Here is a 21,843-nt window from a genome sequence, read left to right as displayed (position 1 = left end):
ATGAAATTGCTTTAAAGTTGCTTTGTAACCAACCCACTGCTATTGAGCCTGCTGGATTTTCTTTGCCTTCTAAGTTCTCTGTTTTCTTTTTTTCTCGGGTCTTTATTATTTTAGGATATGTGAAGTAGGAATCTCTAGGACTGTTGGATAAGATACTGTGGCTCTTCTTGATCCTAAATCTATAGATTATTTCCTTCTAGCCAGTGTATCACCAAGAACTCAACTGGAGAAGTGGGGTCACAAGATATATGTACATGAGACGTGGATGGAGTGACAAGAGAGAGGGTAGCCACTGGGAAGGAGAGAGATGATCCATAGATGAGAGATGGGTAAATATATTTATTTGATATAGATTATAGATAGGTTGAGTCATTCACTACAGAGAATTGGCTTATATAGCTGGGGAGACTATATTATCTTAGATGAATAGTACAAATTGGGGAAGCTTACCCAATAGGCATTTATTTCTCAGAGCTCTAGCAAGTAGATTGCATTACTGAGGCACTGACAAATTTTATTTGGCCTCTTCCTGGCTTGATTTTTGTGTTGACTTGTCTCTCTGCATGTGTATGTATACAGAGAGAAAGAAAGAGTTATAGAAGAAAGAAGAGGAGAAAGAGGAGGAGGGAAGGAGGAGAGAAAAGAAGTTGTGCTTAGGAACTCTGAGGTATGTCTCTTAAACTACATATATGTACTACTAGATCGTGGCCCCACCTTTATGAAGGTATTAACCCTTAGTAACTTCTTTGAATATACTGTGCCTGAAGGCATGTGATTTGGTTTAGGGCTTCAATATATAAAGTCTTGCAAAGCAAAACATTCAGCCCATTACTCACACAACCAGGAAGCTAGGTGAATAGTCTCTCAACACCTAACCCTGGCCCATGGCCCATGAACACAGACACAAATGTTCCTAACTTTATTTTCAGTAAAAAATAAAAATAAATTTAAAACAAAACAACACTAACAACAAAAAACAAAACAAAACAAAACAAAACAAAACAAAACAAAACAAAACAAAACAGCAACAACAACAAAACCAGAATGAACCTGGGCAAAGAAGTAGGCTATTGAGACTTTCAAGGCTCATATCTGCCTAGTTCCATCTTTCTAACCCCAATTTTCTCTAGTATGAACTACTTCACTTTCCCTTATTCGCCTGTTTTTCTTCTTCAGCTGTCACTTTGACACTCTTCAACCAATACCCACATATCTTCGTCCGTTTGTCTTTTCACATTTACATTTGCTTTTCTCCCCAGTTCTGTGGATCTATAAACTGAAAGAATTAAATTAGTAACTTGTAATGGGAGCAGAAAGCGTTGTGGTCTAGAGGAAGCTGTTTTCACTCAACTAGCTTTACACTGGTGCTTTCCTTGGTGCTTCTAAATAGTATAGTTATTTATTCTTAGCTTTTTAATTCCACACTAGTCTGAACATCCCACCATGGACAACAAGAATGAGCTCTCTCTTATTCTTATACTTTCTGTAGCCCTCCTTGTGAGTGTTCTTCCCAGATCTGCACCATATTGTGGCAGCTTAGCTTAGTTCAATACCAGTGTTTATATACAACAGTGTATAGGCTGCTCAGACCCAACCTTTCCTGGAAAATATTTTGTCTTGCTTGAAGTTCATACTTAACTTTTCTCCATAACTTTTTTTCTGTATTTTTCTCACCATAGCAATCCAAAATGGTGTGAAATTTCCAGTACATTTAGATCCTCCACACCCCTTACTTTCTCTGTTTGAAATAACTGCTGGTCATCTTCTGGACTCTGGGCTTGTTCTTTTTTTTTTTTTTTTCCATTTTTTATTAGGTATGTAGCTCATTTACATTTCTAATGCTATACCAGAAGTCCCCCATACCCACCCACTCCCACTCCCCTACCCACCCACTCCCCCTTTTTGGCCCTGGCGTTCCCCTGTACTGGGGCATATAAAGTTTGCGTGTCCAATGGGCCTCTCTTTCTAGTGATGGCCGACTAGGCCATCTTTTGATACATATGCAGCTAGAGTCAAGAGCTCCGGGATACTGGTTAGTTCATTATGTTGTTCCGCCTATAGGGTTGCAGATCCCTTTAGCTCCTTGGGTACTTTCTCTAGCTCCTCCATTGGGAGCCCTGTGATCCATCCATTAGCTGACTGTGAGCATCCACTTCTGTGTTTGCTAGGCCCCGTCATAGTCTCACAAGAGACAGCTACATCTGGGTCCTTTCGATCACTCTTCACCACTTTCTGAGGGATCTCTTCATTTTCCCAGTGCATTTCCTGAATTCCTTGCCATTCCAATAGTCCTCTTCTCAATTAATGGTTACAGCATCTTCTCTGTTAATGCTAGAGAACAGCAGGCTCCCTTCTACTGAGGTAGATCTGTTCCCTTTAGTTTTCTAATATATATTTTGTTAGTTTTATGAAAGTCCATTTCATGTTTCAGTGTTTATCATGGTATCAGGTGTTCCCTGGTCTCCTACTCTCTCCTATTCTCCTAGACAATGAGAACCTGACAAAAGTTATAAGTGCTTTCCTGGAGTGAGTTTTACCTTAAAATACTCTGATTATGGATTCCACAGGACGACCTCACTGCCTAGTCGTGGTGCCTTTATGCTTAGTATGTCAGATCACGTAGGAAGGGTCTTTTTACCTGACTAGATGGTGACAGCCACACTGTAAGGTCTTAGGAGTTTCTGTTTTGTCAACATGTAATATCCAAAATGAATTCAAGAACACCCAGTACCTTCCCCCTTCAAAACGGACTTTCCAAACTTTACTAGCCGGCAAAGTGCAGAGTCAGATAAGGAAGCTGGCTGACTAAACAAATGTAAAAACATAGTTTTAGTGGTCAGAATGATTAAACCTGCAGCTACCAAAATAATATTAGCTATTCTCAAAGAAGTAGCCATAAAAAGATTAGCAATTCTCCTGTCTCCTGCCCTTCTGACATGGGTTAAATATTAACCTGATGCTCTGCTGACATAGATAAGCACCCGCCCTTCAGAATTGCTGTTACCTTGATCTGCACGTGCAATTTGCTGATGTTTAAACTGTCCAATTGTGTGTAACCGCGCCAATTTCTCCTATCTCCCGAATTTTTTCCTATATAAACCTCTAACTTTTGAGCCTCAGGGTTGACTCCTCTGTCTCCCGCGTGAGATATGTGTCAGCCCAGAGCTCCGTCATTAAACTGCCTCACGTGTTTGCACCAAGACGGTTTCTCGTGATTCCTTGGGTGCGCACGCTGTCTCAGGACTTGAGTGGGGGTCTCCCCACTGGGGTCTTTCAAACACCCCCATTACCTAGCATATTCTTCATGTTAACTCACTTAGACTATGATCCAAACACCCTTTTCTTTCTTTTTTTTATTTTAATTTTTTAATTAGGTATTTTCCTCGTTTACATTTTCAATGCTATCCCAAATGTCCCCCATATCCACCCCCCCAATCCCCTACCCACCCACTCCCCCTTTTTGGCCCTGGCATTCCCCTGTACTGGGGCATCTAAAGTTGGCAAGTCCAATGGGCCTCTCTTTGCAGTGATGGCCGACTAGGCCATCTTTTGATGCATATGCAACTAGAGACAAGAGCTCCGGGGTACTGGTTAGTTCATATTGTTGTTCCACCTATAGGGTTGCAGTTCCCTTTAGCTCCTTGGGTAATATCTCTAGCTCCTGCATTGGGGGCTGTGTGATCCATCCAATAGCTGACTGTGATCATCCACTTCTGTGTTTGCTAGGCCCCGGCATAGTCTCACAAGAGAGAGCTATATCTGGGTCCTTTCAGCAAAATTTTGCTAGGAACTCACACAATATGTACTCACTGATAAGTGGATATTAGCCCAGAAACTTAGGATACCCAAGATATAAGATACAACTTGCTAAACGCATGAAATTCAAGAAGAAGAAAGACCAAAGTGTGGACACTTTACCCCTTCCTAGAAATGGGAACAAAACACCCATGGAAGGAGTTACAGAGACAAAATTTGGAGCTGTGACAAAAAGATGGACCATCTAGTGATTGCCATATGCATCCCATAATCAGCTTCCAAACGCTGACACCATTCCAAACACCTTTTTCTACTCTCTCTAGAAAATATACTTCCAGTATTCTGCTGGTTTGCCCCTTTTACATATAATTTCTAGCCTGTAATATTTGAATGGTGATGTCATTTCTCTTGTAAGTATATATTTGTCCTTTTAAAAAAGTCTCTGTGTTTTTTTTCTTTGTTTTTTTTTTTATGAGGGAGTGACAGTGACACTATGTACATGCTGTGAGACTATGTACACAGGGAGACTCCATTCATTCTTGAGGAAGTATTAACCCCTTTAGGAGTTGGAAATAGAGGAAAAAGCAGTCTAAACAGCAGGCAGCCAATGCTTGTCCACAAGCAGAAGGACAAGCCTGCTCTCCCTTTACCTCTCTCCATGCAGGGATGTCTGAATGAGTGAAGCAAAGAACTTGACTTATGTGGCAGTACAGGTTCCCAGTCTCTAGATATTCCAGAGATGAAGCTAAGCAGGCTACGTGTCACATTACATTCAACTAATCACTCTTCAATTCATCTTCGTGTTGCTTCATGTGAAGCAACATGAGGAGGGAGCTCGACTAGCAGGGCAACTGAGAGGGACATATGCCCATTCTGGCTGCCACTGAATCCTGAGCTCTGTTTGTTCAAACATCCATTGTGCCTCTTACTTTTGAGGCCCCCAATACATACAGCAGCAGTACCTCACTAATGACTATATTAGTTTCAAACACTAGCTCATTAATTGATTTCACTTCTCTTCACTAACTTTCCTACATTCCTTTCCTCTAACACAACAGATAATAGATTCACATCTGATCAAAACCATTTACAAACAAACAAACAAACAAACACCACCCAATAATCACTTACTGAATGAAGGACCTTAGTTCGACTCTATTAGCAACTCATCTGTTTACCTTGTCTTTGATCCTTGGGAAAGTCAGGTCAATTTTCTATCTCCCACTATTATACATAATAAATTAGTTAAGACCAGAGAGGTTGTAGAATTATGAAAATAAATAAACCATAGAGGTAATAGAAAAATCCTTAAGTTATAGTATCACAGGTTTTGTTGTTGTTGTTGTTGTTTTCTTGGATATTTTCTTCATTTACATTTCAAATGGTTTCCCCTTTCCAGTCTCCCCTTCAGAAACCCCCTATCCCATCCTCCCTCCCCTGCCTCTATGAGGTTGCTCCCTCACCCACCCACTCCCATCCTCCCACCCTGGCATTCTTCTACACTGGGGCATTGAACACTCTCAGACCTGAGGGCCTCTCCTCCCACTGATGTCCAACAAGGCCATCTTCTGCCTTATATGTGGCTGGAGCTCTGAGTCACTCCATGCGTATTCTTTGGTTGGTGGTCCAGTCCCCGGAAGCTCTGGTCCGGGGGTGGGGGTGGTCTGGTCTGTTGACACTGTTACTCCCTTCATGGGGCTGCAAACCCTCTCAGCACCTTCAGTCCTTTCTCCATCTCCTTCATCAGGAATCCCCGAACTTAGTCCAATGGTTGGCTGTGAGCTTCCTCTGTATTTGTCAGGCTTTGACAGAACCTCTCAGGAGACAGCCATCTCAGGCTTCTATCTGCAAGCACTTCCTGGCATCCACAATAATGTCTGGGTTTGGTGGCTATATATGGGATGGGATACATGCCCAGGTCGGGCAGTCTCTGGATGACCTTTCTTTCTGTCTCTGCTCCACACTTTGTCTCCATATTTTCTCCTGTGAGTATTTTGTTCCCCCTTCTTAAAAGCACTGAAGCATCCACATTTTGGTCTTCCTTCTTCTTAGGCTTCACATAGTCTGTGAATCGAGTCTTGTGTATTCTGAACTTTTGGGCTAATTATCCACTTATCAGTGAGTACATACACAGTTTTTATTCCAATAATCCCCAAGAATAACACTCACTCTTCCTACTGAAGTACAGTATAAAAGTCACCACTGCTATACAAAATCAAGATTAGAGGCACTGATACCTAGTATATATTCCTATGTTAGATATATGCTTAGGTTTACATGTACTGTATGGTTTCAAGGATGAGCTACACATAATAGCTATGCTTTGTTTTTATGAGTAAGTGAGTAGTTTGAGTACATAGAAAGGAAACAGAAACAATAAGTAGCAAGTACCAGATAGAGATAATTAATAAGAACCAAGTAGCAGATAGAGATAATCATAAAGTACCAAGTAACAGATAAAAGCAAAACCTCATCAAATCAGGAGTTTCCAACATCCATGCAATTATTGGAGTAGCCCAATTGAGATAACAAATAGAAGTAACATCATCACTGGGTGGTGGTGTGCACACCTTTAATCTTAGCACAGAGGCAGCTGAATTTCTGAGTTTGAGGCACATCTAGTCTGTAGAGTGAGTTTTAAAACAGCCAGGGATGCTCAGGGAAACCCTGTCTCAAACAAAACAAAACAAAACAAAACAAAACAAAACAAAACAAAACAAAACAAAACAAAACAACAACACCAACAAAAAGTAACATCAGATTGGGGGCATGCAAACATCCTGTTGAAATCAACTGGGGCAGTTGGAAGAGTCATCGGAGTTGCTAATTGAGCTTTTCCTCCATGTTTAGCTCCCTGTGGATGGACTTCCAGCTTCCTATTTCTACTGTGGGCATCTTTATATAATGGGATAAACAATAGTAACATCTGTTAGTGTCTTAGTTAGGGTTTACTGCTGAGAACAGACACCATGGCCAAGGCAACTCTTATAAAGGACAACATTTAATTGGGACTGGCTTACAGATTCAGAGGTTCAGTCCATTATCATCAAGGTGGGAGCAGGCAGGCATGGTGCAGAAGGATCTGAGAGTTCTACATCTTCATCAAGGCTGCTAGTAGAATACGGACTCCCAGGAACCTAGGATGAGGGTCTTAAAGTCCACACACACAGTGACACACCTACTACAACAAGGCCACCTACTACAACAGGGCCACACCTTCTAAAAGTGCCACTCCCTGGGCCGAGCATACACAAACCATCACAGTTGGAAATGGTGTAGCTTCTAGCTAATCTCAAGGACACCGTATTTTAAATCTTGGGTTGTTTGCTGTGCTTATCCCTCCATGTAAAGGTGTTTTGAAGAACATTTAAAATAAGCAAGCTAGCGTCTGGGGCAGGATGTTGTTCCTTGCTCCTAGATTCAGTCTTGAATTATTTTTATTTATTCTTTGGAAGTTTAATACATAATATTTTGATCACACTCACTAAAATTCTACCAGACACACCCACTCTCCCTTGCTTACCCAAATTTGTGTTCTTTTTTTCCAACCCATCAGGTTCAATGTGTGCTACCCATAGATTCATGAGTGTGTGCTACCAATGTGGTTGTGACAGCATGAACAAGACCTGTGCAGGCTTAATTCTAGAGTCTACTTTCAACACATTTAAACATCTCAGGTAATTTACCATATATAATCTCACTTAGAGAGCTTAGGTGAATGCTTTAATATTCTTTCCTAAACTTTAAATTAATTTTTGTTCAATTTTCTGTGCCTTTACTTATTTTTAGCCAAAACTAACTGTAATGAATGCATCTACATACATTCTGGCTCTTTGTCCCATTTCCCTAAGACTTTCCTACAGAGCCTACCTGCCCTAGAGAAGAGATCAATTATGGGCTTTTTATGCATACTTGTGTTTCTTTTTTCATTTGTTCTATGTGCAACCATTAGTCCTGTAAAGGTGTCTGATACTTCCCTCCTTTCTTACAGGAAGAGGACAAGAGGACTTCTGGAGTGGACTATGGTGCACTCCTTCAAATATACTGCAGAGAGGCATGAAAGAATGGGCTAAGGCCCCACCCAACACTGCTTTGGAGGAAGCGAGAAGCTGTTCCAATCCAGCAGCTGATATTTACACCTCTGAATAATGTGTGAAGGCAAGTGTGGAACCAGTAGCAGATGACTCCAGAGAAATCAGGAAATGAGGCCTTTGACAAAGATGCAGGCTATTTATGTGAAACTGGGTAACTGCTAAAAATACATCCACGGTACCAAATGCTCATTTCAGATACAAGAACTGTACAAAGAACAGAGTCATTTTCATCCATCTCCACCTAGGCTGCTGGCCTAGGTATTTATCATCTTCAGTAAACATCACAATTTCCCAGACCAGAAATGGCAGGCAAATCTAGTCCCAGCTCCTGAGTGTAGACTTCACCTTAAGTGGATGGAAAAAAGAGAAAACAAAGAATAATGTTCATTTCCAGTTTGATGCTTTATGATGCTGGGAGTTCATTCGGGTGACTAATAGCACAGAGGGCAGGTGGAACTCCAGTTTGCAGGAGTCGTGCCTAAAATTGATTGTAGAAGGGACATGATACACACTAGGTGAGAGATTTCATGCAACCAAACAATTCGACTGGACTTTTCATATTTAAATTCATCTACACAGAAAAGACTAACCAATGCTACAAGTTGTAGAAAAAGCATGCTTGATTGAGACAAATGGTCTGCTCCTAATTGAGATGATGTTTTTCAAGACAATTCAGGAAATACCTGAATTATAAATACTTGTCAAACTTTATATATACAGTTTCCCTACACACATATACAAGCACATTTTATGATAAGATATAACATAAATCAATCACAGAAAGAGATTAACAACAAAAACTGACAATAAAAGAACAATTACAACAATCGAGATTGAGCCCTCAGTTATAACAATAAAATAGAATATTGTCATCAATCAAACATTGCCTCTCTTACTTTTGAGGTCATTGTAAGTAAAATAAGGATTAATCAAATACAAACACTGAAATACCACGGTTTATCCAATACAGATGGGACTTCCGAGCAGCAAACAGGTAGTATATGCAGTTTGAAACAATGGCCAAAGGAATGGCTTATGTTCAAATAGAGCAGCGGTAGGTTTCATCATGGACCAACAGTGCTCACTCAAGGCATCCAGGACACAAGAAAGGGGTTTTGTCCCTCAATAGTTTAGGTTATATGTAAGAAAAATAGACATCTGAAGGAGTACCGTCAATAAAGCCAGCCATTAACATTTAGAGTGATTTTAGCCATACTTAGCAGCTTTTAATAGGACTTACCTGATGCTCTCAATTCTGTTTGTTTGTGTGTGTGTGAGAGAGAGAGGGGGGGGGAGGCGGGAGAGGAGGGGAAGAGAGAGAAAGAAAGAAAGAGAGAGAGAGAGAGAGAGAGAGAGAGAGATCTGGACAGTAAAATATGGGAAATTGAAGCTGTATTCTGCCCTCAGATAGCCTGACATAGCAACTGAGTGCCTTCTGCACAGGAACCCTTCTCCACACTGTACATTGCCTTCCATTTGTAGCTCTGTTGCTGGATCCTGAGTTGGGAGCAGAGAGAAGGGGCAAAGCCTGGCAGCTCAAAGTTCTACACTCGTATCCCCAAAGATCCAGAACTGTGGAAGAGCAGGGGCTTCTCATTACCCACCTAACAGCAGGAAAACCTCAGGGGAGGACTATAGTTGACCCAGCTAAGGCACATGTCTACCCAGTGGGCCATCTGCTCAAAGGCATAGAACTGTAGCTGTCCAGTGGAGGCAGCAGGCTCTTGCCACAGCAGGTGGAGTAGTACTCACGTGTGTGCTGGAGAGACTTGAGACTCAGTAGGAAGAAACTGGACAGAGTATTGTTCACATCTGACCTCAGTGTAGAAATGGAATTGGGGCTTATAATAAAGTAAAAGCTATGATAATTGTATGCTTGAAGATATTGATAAAAGTAGATTGTCATTAGAATGAATCTACCCACTTCAGGATAGAGATAACAAAGAGTTAATATCTTATGTAGACATACTTTTTTTTTTTTTTTTTTTTTTTTTTTTGGGCCAGGGCAGTGGCAGGGGTTGGGGATTTTTACTTAAGGGAATGATTTTTTTTTTTTTTTTTTTTTTTTTTTTTGGCATGGTGCAAAATGTTTACTCGGGCACACTGAATATTTTGTGAAAGAAAATAAGAATAAGCTTCATAGTGTTATTATAGGAAGACAAAAATATACAAACAAACACCCCAACAAAACAAAACCACAGAGATATAGTGAAGTGTCAAGACCACTTACTGAGCCTGTGAGTGGGGCTTTAAAATAACGATGTGCAAATTAAAGCAGCTCTGTATTTACACCTACCAAACCAGGGAGGTTTTTTTTTAATGATAATATTCACTTTGGGGTAGATCTTGGTGAAACAGGTCCACTTGTGCATTGCTAGAAGGACTCCGAATTGAAAAACATTTTGACAACGCATGATTAAAACCATTAAAGTACTTGATTTCTTTTGACCCAGCCATCTCTCTTCAAGAAACTTCTCCTTAGGAGTCAAAGGAAAGAATAATCAAAATAAAAATGCTAACAGACTTAGTGAGTTCTAATTTCTGTGGGCGAATTGTGAGGGTCATAGTTCATCTTTGTGTCTTCAACAAGGTTTCTATGGGACACGACACAGAGGTTATACCTTAATATTTTTTAAAATAATAAAATATTTGTCCACACAATGATGAATTCTATTTGTGTGAGATCACCTCTAGGAAAGACGCTATCCTGAGAAAATTCTATGAAAACAATATTGCAGAGTGTAAGAATCTTTAGCTGAGGTTCTGGTCACAAGTGGCTTTGATAAGTATGTAAACTTTGTTTTTTTGCCTCTGGACATGGAGTGGAAAGGAACAAAATAAAGAAAGGAATTACCGATAAGGCCAAATCCATTATTGTGTGTTCCCTTACCATTCCTGTGACACTATGTTTTAAATTATACTGTGAGATCTACCGTTCCAGCTGATCAGACTAAAGAGCCCACGGGACTGATATTTCCTGCTTACTTCCTCCCTCAGAACCTTTAGAGACCTCAGCACTGGAATCCTGCCCTGTTCTACCACGACATCACATCTTTACCTAAGAATGTATACACATGGAGCTGTTAGTACATCTAGACACACAGACAAGATCACCAAACTATTAATCAGATATAAACATTTTATGTATGAGCATGTCCATAATTTGCAGGGCTCAGAACAAGATCAACATTTTGAGACTTTTGTTTAAAATTTATTATGAATCTTAAGATGGCAGCAGTTGAAAATTAAAATAAATACAAGGCCCTTTGGGGCACAGGAGGGTGGCCCATGTTACTATTCTTCAGATCAGTCCAGACTGTGAATATCTGAGAATTAAGCTTTGATATCTGTTCTTTCTTAGCGTGGGACAATCTTGAGCAATAGATGATTTTCCCCCTCTCTGTGCCCTGATCTGGTCAGTATAGCTTCACCCGACCCCATCCTGTCACTCTTCCCTGCCTTTGACTTGATTTCCTATTCTGTAAGCCAGAAGCATTAGCTCCTGGGTCACTCTGTTCTAGTGAGATATGAGAGGTCCTGTTCTTCCAACATAGCTTGCACCTCCAGGGAATAGTCTTAATATTACCTATCTTCAAATTCAGACTCACACATCCTCCCTCCCCCAGCTTCCCATTAAAATACTCATAAAAAAAAAGATGAAAAGGAGCAAACTCACAACAGCAGGGACATTAAGGATAATAACTAAACATATGCCAGAATCCAGGGGAGTGATTGTGGCTGCAGCCATTATGGCTCATGGTAAGGAAAACAGTCATGGCTACACAGGTATCTGCCATCAAGGCCTGGGGCTTTGTCCAGCTGGGCTGTGTCCACCTGAAGTGTGTCCAACTTGGGCTACACTGAGCCCATGCACTTGGAGGCCCTCAAATGTATGCTCAGTTTCAACCGCACCTCCTACGAACGCCATTCTTACTACCTGCTCCATGGCCACTCCACTTCGGAGTCTGAAGGAGCTGTAACGTAACTTGCCTATCCTATACGCTTTCATTCTTACTCATCTATTTCCCCACTGGTCTTATCCAAACCTTGCTCTTCCTGCGTTGCCTTCCCAGATTTCCTTTGCATCCATTAAAATTATACACTAAAAATACAAACAAACAGTGAAAAACAAAAACCAGAGTAAATCTCCCTTGAGCAGAGAAATCCTTCTAGGGTAGGTTATAGCGGTCCTCACTCCTCTCCAATCAATAGGTCAGAAAGAGGAGTTCAGGCTGAGTTAAATAAAGCCCTCTTCTCCCTAAGACCAGGCCCTTGGAACTTGGGGTAAAGTGACTGTGGCCGGGGTCTAGGCCTGAACACACATAGAGAAAGACTCTGCCCTTACAAGGGAGCTGAAAATGATCAGATGTTCACCAAGTGCTGCTCTGCTGCAGCCATCAGCAGGTGGTGAAAGGAAGGAAGAGGCATTTAAATACTCCTCGCTGCATCTCTGTCTTTAGGATTAAAGAATCAAACCAGAGCTGCACTGAGAAACTGTGTCTTCTTTGCTTTAGAAACATTGACACAGGTGCTTGCCAAAGATAAGGCCAGGAGGATGATGCTGTTCATCCCGTGAACAGATGCCGGGCTGGTGACCAAGGCCAAGGTCACCATGCATGCAGAGGTCAGAGACATCAGCTCATATGATCAGAATGTGGCATCAAGGTTTTTGCTTCCATCTTTACCTCCATGGGCACATAAACCTCCTAGTGTGACACAGGAGACCTGCCCACTGACCTCCTAGCTTCCTTCTGTCTTCTGATGCATGCACACATTCCTCAATGGATACAGAAAAGTTGTTGGCCAGGACTTGTTTTTACACACTACTGTAGGAATGTGTTATTCTCCAACCACAACGAAATTGACTGCAAAGATAATGGATTTTTTTTTCCGGTAGAAAGGAAAATTGGCTGATTCAGGCTTTTTCTTTTACAACATTAAATTGCAAAAGGCAATGGATTTTTATAGAGCTGCTGTTCAAGGGGAAAAAAGACATTTTAAATACATCGTTTTAAATAAAAGAAGGGAGAGAATGGTATCATAGATAAACATATGGGCACACAACTTAGATATCTTTCTTGTAAAAGACAAAATTTGACAAACAGATCAATCAAATAATTGAATGAGGAGGTTTTAAAGAAATTAGAGAAGTAAATTTGAAGTTATAAATTGAATTGTACTTATATTTTTCATGAACACAGTACAAAAATAAAAGGTAAAGACAAGCAATTTCTGATAAGGTACATCAGAAAAACAACACTAACAGGAGACATTGGAGACTCATAACTAAGTTATCCAGATTTCCTGGGTGTCCCTGTATGCATCGTCAGAATTGCTTTTCTCCGGGAACTGTACCTGATACATGGGAAGACCCTTCTAGCCATGACTACATTCTGTATTTCTGCTTCTAGGTACATGACTTAAGCTAAACCAACAGATTATTTCTTCCAAGAATCTGGAAACACATTGTCACCCTTATCTTAGCTTTCTTAGAGGTCTCTGAAACTAAGGGTTCTGAACACGGCCAAGATTTCTGGGTCCACCAAACTCAGCTCATCTCAAAGCATGACAACTGTTCAACTTTCCCTTGGAGTCCTCAACATTACCCACTCGCCTTTATCTGTCAGCAAACGTCCTCCTGGAATTGTCTGTTGGCCATTTCTTCTATCCTTGGCAAACTTCAAGGTAACTGATGAAGAAGTTGGTTCCAGAAGTTGGTATTTTCGATTATCAGAGTGTCAGAGATGACGAATGTGGTAAAGAGAAAAAAATAAAGACTTACACATCTTCTCCTTTTGTCTGTGAAAATGGTAATCTTTGTCCTGTCATAGTGACATAATTAGGAAAATTGTTGCCAGTGCTCTATTAGGACTCGACTCAGTGCTAACATGGCAGGATTATAGCCATGTTACTCCTTATGTCTTCATGGTGCAAGATGGTAGACATCTATCCCTAGTTACAGACACCCATTCCTGAACCAATAGAGAAGACCTTACAAAATACATACCTCTTTTAAGCGAGGCTATCAGAAACCTGAATTGGCTGAAGGTCATTTACTATAGGTCTTAAAAAAATTGAAGCAAATTTGCTACTTTTCTAGTTTCTCACCTTTTTGTTCCCCTCCTTTTCACATAATAGCATTTCTATTCCCCACTTTTTCACACTCTCTTCTCCCCTCCACTTCCCTCTTACCCTCTTCACTCCGCCCCTTTCTCACAGTCTCCCACGCTTCCTACTCTCCCACCCCCAGTCTCTTTTTTTCCCAAGGACCCACAGAGCTGCAAGTCCACAAGCTACAAGAACTTGCCATCTTCTTTACAAAGTTGACACGGATTGAATATAAAGCTAAACGTAATGTCCTGCTCAGAAAACTGGAGACCAGGGCCACCCTTGGGAAAGTAAGCCAGTCCAGGAATTCTCGGGCTGTCCATCTGATCCCTTCATTCTCTCAGGCACCTTTAGAAGAGATGGGAGATTGGTCAATCAGCAGGCACTGTGAACTGGGAGAAGAGGCCCCATAGTAGCACGCTGGAATGCAGCATCAGATGTGGTATTTGGCATTTTCCTCAAGGAGTTAGGAATTCAGTGAGTATTATTGGGCAAAGCTCTCTTTGAACATATTCAAGGATATTCAATCTATTCACATGTACATACATATGAGCATGCATACATGTTGACAGATCATGGGTTGGAATATATTGAGCATGTATTTACTGTTTTATCTATGTTCTATTATCTTTCTTGGGAAAAGCTCTCTGAAGGGATGCAGCGCTTTCTCTCTCCTCCATCTGACAGCATTAAACTTGAGCTGCTTCTGATTCAGGCTGACTCAAAGTCCTTTCTGACACATTTCAAATCAGCATTAAGGAATTGGAATATCAGCCTGGCTGTTCTGAGTCTAAGTGATACAATCTTGAATTGTTACTGGTGATGAAGTTCTCTTCACGTGAACTAGCAAGCAGAAAGTTAGGCAGTATGGAATTGAGAAAAATGCCAGAGAAAGACCTGCCTGAGTTTTTATACCATGAACCACAGCTGTGGTTTGTGGATCCTAACTTGCATGATTTCCCTACATTCCTTGGGTCACCTGTAGGCCTAATTTGGCTTGAGGTTTCTATTTCTAGAAGCCAAGAGGATCTAAGCACTAGTCATGACGATCTGTAAGATTTGCATTTTAAAGTCTATCACCCAGTGACTCATCCATCTTACAAGTTTCCTGTGCATTTTGAAGCAATCTTTCTCATAACGCCTATTGAAATGGGCAGTAGTGATTTTACAGAAACACCACCCACTAAACAATGAATTCATTAAGAAGGTCTTATTCATCCCTTGCTCCAAAAACCAGAAAGGATGTGCATTCTAACTGGGCATGTGGTAGGCTATAGAGCAACCAGCAGTTCCTGCTTTGGAAAATGATTCTGAGAAGTGGTCATGGTTCCTTGGGTCCACTCCCACTGGAGAATGATGGTGTGTGTTTATCAGCCCAGCTCAGACAGGACAGGAGATTGAATTGATGGTGAGAGAAACTGAGTGAGTACATTTAGCTTAAATTCTAACACTATTAGCCCACTCATCTATTAAATCCTCCCAGTAATTTGCTACCTGAGAAGAAACTAAGCTATGGAGTATATGGAGTATATCTCCAGCACCATCTCTAATGTTTGTCCTACAAGGTGAATAGGCACTGAGCACAATAGCATATCCTGCTCACAGCAGATATGATGCTGGATTTCTACCCTGTGTGTATAGGTGGTGAAGGTCATGTAGGAGCAAATTTATTCACTAGAGTCAGATGTAGCCCAGTCATTAACTCAGGGGACTCTCATAACAAGAGAACAAACATAGAGCCATACACCATGTACCAAAAATATTTAAAGATTACAAACCCAGATAAAAAGTTAAGCTCAGCGCATTCCACCCTCTATCTGGACAGGTAAACCTTCCAATATGTTTGGGAGTTTGAGCTCAAATACAAAATTTCTGAACTTCTTGCGATGCTGCAGTCAGGGAGAAGTGGCCTCACTAGCTACCTTTTCTTCTAGCCCTTGACTCTGTTCCACACTAAGAATGTGGGCAAGGGGTGTGGGGCATAGATGTAGAAATGCATCCTAAGTATCTGACCTTTGACCATATTCTGCTCTAATGTATGCCCCAAGCCACTTTTGGGTCTAAGAAGACACACATACCTTCAGAGAAGGAAAACAGAGAAGAGGCTGTGACAGACTTGTATAAGAAATACAAGTTGTTTGAACAGGAACCTCCAGGATTCTAAGTTTCAGAACATCTTGAAGTCAGATTAATGGAAAACATGAATATAACTTCAGTCCCATCTCACTCAGATTTCTTACACACAGGGAAGAGCAGAGTAGGAACCCAATAGGTATGATAAACAGAACTCTTTCTTAAATCTGAGGGTGGTCCTGGTTAAGAAAATTAATGAGGGGCTCTCCTGTGAGTTGAAAGACCTGTCACTGAAGTGAGACACACAGCCCAGTCTGGTGTGGTAAGGATAGGCAATGAAAGCTCTACCCAGAGAAAGGATAAGAACACCTGAGAAAAAGTTCTGTAGTCACAAGGGAACCCTGATCACTTCTGTCTGCAGGGAAAAACGTTAACACCCAGGCTCAGGTGTTACCAGAGAATTGGTCTTGTAATGAGTCTACCCAGTTCTGGATTCAGAGAGCCAGAAAGGACACTTGGAAAATAATAGATTGACTCAACAGCCAGCAGAGGAGCCCAGGGGTCAAAGCCAAGTTACTTGTCAAGGAAATCAACAGTGTGGCTTCGTTTATAAGTGCCCTTTTCTGTGACCATGTCCTGTCTGCAGCACACGAGACCGCAAATGCTCTACTGCTCCAGATTGCCTTCAGAGCCTGTAGTGAGTGGCTTTAGGCTATAAGCAGAAGAAACTGAGGGCTGGAGAGATGGCTCAGCGGTTAAGAGCACTGACTGCTCTTCCAGAGATTCTGAGTTCAATTCCCAGCAACCATATGGTGGCTCACAACCATCTGTAATGGGATCTGATGTCCTCTGCTGGTGTGTCTGAAGACAGCTACAGTGTACTCATATACATACATACATACATACATACATACATACATACATCTTTTTAAAAAAAGAAACTGAGTAAGGAAAGGTTGGGAAACAAGGTAGTTGTGGCAAGGGGGAGGCATTTTCAAGGGGATCCCAAACTTAGCAAAGCCTAGAATTCTGGTAGCCAGCATGATGGCCATTAGCCTCATGTGGCTAACAAAGCACTTTGGGTAGGAGATATACAGTAAGTGAGCACAAAGACTGAAGTATACAGAGAAAATAGAATGTGACATATCTCCTTCATAACTCTCATATTAATTTCATGTTTAAAGGGCCATACACTTTATATATTACTTTACACAAAACCCATAATTAAAGTTAATTTCATTTTCATCCTCTTTCCTTTCAAAGTTGAGTTAGAACGTGTAAAATTCTATACTGTCTCACACTGTATTTCTGTTATTGCTGCAGGCTTTCTCTGACTGAAGAACAAGGACATCTTAGGAAAAGGAGGAGATGAAGAAGGAAGAGGGAGGTCAAAGGAGCGATTTGTGTTTAACTGTGTTGGAATGTTATGTTAGTGTTTTTTTGTTTTTTGTTTTGTTTGTTTGTTTGTTTGCTTAGCATTTGCCATGCTTCAAATACTGATCAAAGAACTTTTATGTATACTGCTTCACTTAACCGTCACAGGTCACTGTATCATTTCTATTATTGTCTCCCTCTTACTGATGAAGAGACTTGGAAACTATAGTCATCCTATACCCCAAAGGAATATTTTCCAAGATTACCTATAGACACCTTTAAAGTTATGGATTCTCCCAAAATCTAGTCATACGTAGAATTCCCCCTGTATATAGGTATTCCCAACAACATTCAACTTATGAACTGGACATGGCAAAGAAATACATCTGAGGAAAGACAGCCTCTTTAACAAATGGTGCTGAGTGACATGGATTTCTCAGTGCCAAAGAATGAAGCTATATCCATACTGCTCACCTTGCACAAAAAATTCAACTCGAAATGGATCAAAGTTCTTAATATGAGACCCAAACCTCAAACTACTGCAGGAAAACACAGGTAAGTGTTTCAGCATGTAGGCAAAGGGTTTTCTGAACAGAACTCTAGTTGCATTGGAAATAATCTCATGAGTTGACAAATGGAATTATATTAGGCATAGAAGCTGTTGAAGCGTGAAGGAAACAACCACCAGAGTGGACAGACAGCCTACAGAAGGGGGAAGGTATATTTTCCAATTATATATCACACACAGGGTTAATATCCAGAATATTAATTTGCACAAAGAACATTACAAATTAAATAGCCCCAAACTCTAATCAATAAATGGGTTAATGAACTGAATAGACAGTTTTGCAATGAAGTGTTCAGTAAATACTTGAAAAGTGTTCGATATCCTTAGTTATAGGGATAGCAAATTAAAATTGCTTTGAGATTCCATCTCACCCCAGGCAGAATGCTTGTCATCGAGAAAACAAATGACCATGAAGGTTGGCAAGGATGCAAGGGAAGAGAAACTCTCCTTCACTGCTAGAGGGAAAGCAAACTTGGGGAGCCACTGTGGAAATCAATATACAAGTTCCCTAGACAGCTGAAAACAATATCAGATGATTGGCTATACCACTCTTGGGTGGCACCCAAAGGACTCTAAGTCCACACACCACTTGCATTTCCCTGTTAATAGCATTGTAACTCACAAGAGTTAGGAAATGGAACTAGTCTAGGTGTTTATTAACAGACTAACAGATAAGGAAAATTGTGGCACATACGTATAATTCTCTTTGGCTCTACAGAAAAATGAAATCACAGCACTTGTAGGAAAGCAGATGGATACAACTGGAAATCACTATGTTTAGTGAAATAAACTAGGCTTTGAGACAATCACCTCAGGCTTTACTCTTATATGTGGAACCTAGATTAAATGACACACTCATGCATATGATAAATGTGTGTGTGCACATGCAGGCATGTGTTTGTGCATGTGTGTTTCTAGTTGTTTATTTGTAAGTCAAAATACTAGAAGTGGGATTCTTAAAGGAGGGGTAGATATCTTAAGGGAAGTGGGGAATAGAAAGAGTAATGGGATAATGTATTGAGAAAGCAGAGAGGAGATTAACTGGAGAAAAGGGGAACTAGCTAGAGGTGGTAGCATAGAGGAAGAGTGAGTGGGAACAGAGTATGACATTTGTCTGTGAAGATGACACATGAAATCTATTGCTTTGTGTGTTAATCTAAAATACTTTTTAAAGAACAAAACAAAGTAGGTTACATTTCCACAAATAAATAAATAGATGTAATAGTAAATAGACATGTACAACATGAGTCAACAAAGCGACTAATAGTAAATGAGAACAATTATTGCAATATTTTGCAAAAACAGTTATTGCACATGGTTCTTCTCTTGAAATGTCTTATACACTACTCAACCTTCTTGTGATGAGGTGATATTTTAAGATGCCTGTGTGATGAGATGAAGTGAGGTGGCATGGCACTGAGCTGCATCTAACCTTGTCACAAGGAGTAACAATGAGCTGAGTCAGTGCTGGGTGATTCAAGAAGAAAAACTAAAATAATGGAGCATGAGACCTCAGATGTAGGAGGTGAAAAACAACCTGGTAGTTCCTCAAATTTGAAAATAGTTCTACCTGAAGACCCAGCTATACCACTCCTGAGCATATACACAAAAGATACATACACTACTACACCACAAGGACACTATACACCACTATGTTCATAACAACCTTGTTCATAATAGCCAGAACCTGGAAGCAACCCAGATGTCACTCAACTGAAGAATGAATGCAAAATATGTGATTCATTTACACAATGGAATACTATTCAGCTATTTAAAATGAGGACATCATGAAGTTTGCAGGCAAATAGATGGAACTAGACTGAGGTAACCCGTACCCAAAAGGACATGCATGGCATATACTCACTGATAAGTGGATATTAGCCCAAAAGTACAGAATACCCATGATACATCCCACAGACCCTAAAAAGTTAAACAATAAGGAAGGTCCAAGTGAGGATGCTTCCATCCCACTTAGAAGGGGAAACAAAATCATCATAGGAGGCAGAGAGAAGGAGGAGCTTTGGTGGGAGAAGGGAGGAGAAGGGGGAAATGGGGACAAGATCCGGTATGGGGGCCAGGGGGAACAGGAGAGAAGCTAAGAGGACCAGGATAATGAAATATGCAGCTACCAGGGTTGGGGGGGGGTATGGGGGAAACTCTAGAAACTCCCAGAGACCTTGGATGAGGGAGGCTCTTAGGATTCAATGTGGATGAACTTAGCTGAAATGCCCAACAGTGGGGAGATGTAACCTGAAGAGACCACCTCCATTAATTAGAAGGACCCCAGTGGAGGGATGGAGACACCAACCCACCTTGAAAATTTTGGACCCAAAATTATTCCTGTCTAAAAGAAATGCAGGGACAAAAATGGAGCAAAGGCTGAAGGAATGACTGACCAGTGACCAGCCCATGAGAGGGCACCAAATTCTGACATTGTTATTGATCACACCACTGTTGGGTATCTTTTGTCAGGGGTAGTACATGAGCTTTCTCAAATTTCTCAGCCTATGACCAGCTAAAGGGCTGGGATGGGCATTGAATCCTAGAGCTTTGCTGCATTAATTTTGGGAGACTTTGATGACAAAATTCCTCAGCTTAGGTGGCTTTCATAGCAGATAAATTTGCCTCATCAATCTAGAGTCTAGAAAACCAAAATCAAGGTGTCATCAAGGTGATTCCTTCTGGGACTATGACAAAGAATCTGTCCATGGTTTCCTTCTAATTTCTCGTTAGTCCACAGTCTTGGGTGGTCCTTGGCTTGTGGCTATAACAGTTTGATATTATCCTTTATCTTCATATGGCACTCTTGCTTAACACATGTCTCCCATATTTGTCTGTCACTGTGTCCAAATACCCTTCCTTATAAAGGCAGCCGTATTGTACTGGGCCAACACTAGTAGCATCATCCTAATGGAAATCTACAATATTTGTCTGAGAATCTTTGTCTGTGTAGCTACAATAGAATTCCTCCGACTGGGTAATTTATAAAGAATAAAGATTTATTTCTTATCGCTCCAGAGGTCAAAATGTCAAAAGCAAGTTCTTGGCGCCCAGCCAGAGCTGTCCTGAGAAGCTGCATCATAGCAATGTGAATGGTGTCATGTAACATGACAAGGAAATTTATGTGAGAGATAGAAAGAAAACCCAGGTTGAACACATTCTCCCATCAGGGACCCATTCCTGAGAAAACTGACCCGTGCCTGCTATAACTACCTTCATCTGCTCCAACTGGAATGCCCTCTCAATCTCTTAATAGTTCCGCCTCTTAGTACTGCTATGAGAAACTTCAACATGAGTTTTAGTGGGGATATAAGACCACAGTAGATTCTAGTTGTAAATAAGTTTGTGCTCATAGGTACTGCACCTTAGGACTTCAATATGCTTAGGGGGATGCAAAACCCAACCTGTAGTATCTGGGGTTGCTGATATTCTTTGGAGAACAATTTAGAGTATATTTCAAGATCTCAAGGGCCCAAGTCTATACTACACTAGTCACTGTCATAAATGTGCTTTTCCTCTGTGACAACTAGGAAGCTTCTTCAGAGTAATGACAGGGGCTTTGGAAGTCAGTTCTCTTTTCCCTCTCAAGCCCTCCTCTTCGGTCTGTTGTGAGGAGATTCATGCTATGGCTACTCCCCTCTGTTTTGGCTCCGACATCAGCAGAACCTATGCTGAACACTGTCCTTATTCTTCCTCTTCTGTATCATCTAGACCCAAGGTCAAGTACAGTCTGCCATTTACCAGCAATATGACCTTGGACACAAATTCATTGACCTTTTCACATGCTGCATCAGAGATGCTGGAGGTGATTCAGTGAAGGCCACTATCATGCACAGAGCTGTTGATGTGTGGCCAGTGACAGCCTTTGCC

The 21,843-nt window shown here is 41.0% G+C and overlaps 1 long non-coding RNA gene across 1 annotated transcript; it reads left to right on the top strand.

Moving 5' to 3' along the window:
* The first annotated feature begins 584 nt into the window (after nucleotides 1–584).
* Gm47403 lies at nucleotides 585–9,795 on the top strand. Its single transcript, XR_003948202.1, has 3 exons — nucleotides 585–667; nucleotides 7,313–7,433; nucleotides 7,748–9,795. It is a non-coding gene; the product is annotated as a predicted gene, 47403 (long non-coding RNA).
* Nucleotides 9,796–21,843: the final 12,048 nt, after the last annotated feature.

Source organism: Mus musculus, chromosome 9, assembly GCF_000001635.26.
Source record: "Mus musculus strain C57BL/6J chromosome 9, GRCm38.p6 C57BL/6J".
Lineage (NCBI taxonomy): Eukaryota > Metazoa > Chordata > Mammalia > Rodentia > Muridae > Mus > Mus musculus.
Note: the sequence above shows the minus strand (reverse complement) of the source record. Positions and strands in the feature narration are given on the sequence as shown.